The sequence below is a fragment of the Elephantulus edwardii genome, unplaced genomic scaffold, assembly GCF_000299155.1.
Source record: "Elephantulus edwardii isolate Elephantulus edwardi_28Jun2011 unplaced genomic scaffold, EleEdw1.0 scaffold00025, whole genome shotgun sequence".
NCBI classification, from domain to species: Eukaryota; Metazoa; Chordata; class Mammalia; order Macroscelidea; family Macroscelididae; genus Elephantulus; species Elephantulus edwardii.
In genome coordinates this window covers 13,886,290-13,888,830 of record NW_006399775.1, presented here as the reverse complement: position 1 = coordinate 13,888,830, position 2,541 = coordinate 13,886,290, and positions in this window count along the sequence as shown.

Here is a 2,541-nt window from a genome sequence, read left to right as displayed (position 1 = left end):
ATCCTCATTTGTAGTGACCCTGCTTCGTGGATATCCTTTAAGCATATGCTTTATTAAATGGAGAACCTGGTTCCCTTCCCAGTCAGTGCACCTCAAGCACAGCACCATTGTGCATGCGATCGCCGTGGAGCTGACACTTGGGCATCTAACAAGACAGGACAAAGCACATGCCCAGTTCACTTAACTGGGGACCCATAACTGAGGGACAGAGGGCTGAAACAAAGAGGTTGAGGCCAAACGTCCAGACATTGTGGGGGTGTCGGGGACAATTCCAGAATCTGTTGCAAGGTTTTAGCAGCCAGATTTTTAGCCTGTGGCTTAATTCCAATCTCCTTGATCTTTTCTTCTTCACCATAAAATCTTAACTAACATAGAAAATAACACTGTCCTGGGCAGATCATGGTTAGCCAATAAAGGCTTGCTGAATATTCAACTGGCTTAAATAATTATAAAACATTTCTTTACAAAGGCCCAACAATTTGTCAGTCAAATGAAGCTCGCACAAAAGTGCCAGTAAAATAAAAAAACAAACAAACAAAACAAAAAGTAAAAAAAAAAAAGTGCCAGTAAAGAATATATGGGGCGGGGGGGGAACATATGAGCATTTTGCCTCGCTCAGCTGCCTGCATTTGATAGCAACAACAAGGTGGCGTGGCAGCGTGTGGGATGGCCCACAGGGTTCTTGATCAAAAAAGATGACCTGAATCATTCCGCTTCCCTGCTAGCCAGAGAGCACTGGGGAAGGTATTGGATGTTCTTTCATCTCTGCTATCTTTTATCTTTTGCTTTGATGTGCTTCGAATGACCTACACGAAGCATTTTATATTACATGCATGTTCCACCGCCTGTGAAGTCACTGGAGAAAGAGATCAAGAGAGAGAGAGGAAGGGTGTTTTAGACTTTTTCAACGTACCTGCCCCCACAAAACTCTCACTCGATTTAGACAATAAAACACACACACACACCCAAAAAACCCCTCTAAATTTAGACAATAAAACCGTTTAAGTACTTCTTTTTGTTGTTGATGATGGTAATGCTCCCTTCTGGATATGAATGTTTCTATTTAGAAAATAAATATATAAAAGCTCTTCTTCAGAAAGTGTTAGTCGATGCCGCACTGCCCTCTATAGCTAATGTTCTAAAACAGAGCAGAGAACCTTTTCAATATCTGTCTCTAGTTTGCTGGCATCTCACCCCCTCAACAATGCAAACTGATTTAAGGGAGCCTGTTAAAATCACAATTAGAATCATTCAAACTTATCAAACACCCTTTGTTTGAGCTCAGTAAGACAGATAGATTTATTGAACTGCACCTCAAAAACTTTAATAGAAGTCTTTGAAACTAATGCTTGTTTTACCAAATGAAATCAAGCATTTGGAAACATCTGCTTTAATTGGCATAAATTTTCTCTGCGGGATTTCTCCTTTGCTTTTCTATGAGTCAATGTCCACCCACTTAGTCTGCAAACTTTGCTGGAGATGATGATTTGTAAAGGAGCTTTTACAGCCCTTTCCCAGAAATATTTACTTAAACATTTTATCATTTGTCACCAAAGCTCCTTTTGCTCTTAAGACACTACTACTCAAGTGTGTTTAAAATGTGTTACACTGAGAGAAAAGAAAAACAAATAGATCCTTGTAAAATACTTTATAGAAACTATGGTAGAGATAAATCTTAAAGTTCTATTAAACTCCCAACATCATCTACTATTTAAGTAGTAACAACTGAGGTGTGAAATTCAGCCACCGTTTTTCTTTTTTTGCTTTTTCTTTTACTTTGTATCAAGATGAATAAATAAGGCCTTCAAATAAGATGTTTAATTACAGACACGTGCCTCATAATGTCCATTCAGGTAATGTCTTACCACATCTGCATTCACAGCCCAAACCCCAAACATATCCATTATGTTAAAATTTCAAGGTGTGTGTGTGTGTGCGCGCACACACACACACACACACACTGGTGCACAATAATGAGCAAGTTCTATTTTGCAATATACATTACAGACTTCAATATAGACTGCATCTCAATATCAGGAAGTCAAAAATTCTCACACTGAACCAATCAGCAATATCATGATAGATGGAGAAAAGATCAAAGTTGTCAATGACTTAATCTTACATGAATCCACAATCAATACCCTTGGTCCTAGCAGTCAGAAGATAAGGAGATATACTGCACTGGACAAGTCTGCTGTCAGGGACATCTCTAAAATACTGAGGAACAATGATGTCAGTTTGAAGACTAAATTGCCCCTGATTCAGACCATGGTCTTTTCAATCAATTGTTATGTGTCTAACAGCTGGACAATGAATAAAGAGGACTGAAGAAGAAATGGTGCATTTGAGCTGTGGTATAGGAGAAGAACAAATAGATGTGTTTTGGAGAGGGGACAGTTAGAATGCTCCTTGGAGGAAAGGATGATAAAGCTTCGTTTTACATACTCTGGCCATGTTGCTTGGAAAGGGACGTCCTGCTTTGGAAAGGTACATTATGCTTTGAAAAGGTGGAAGGTCAGAAAAAAAGAGGAAGGCCCTCAG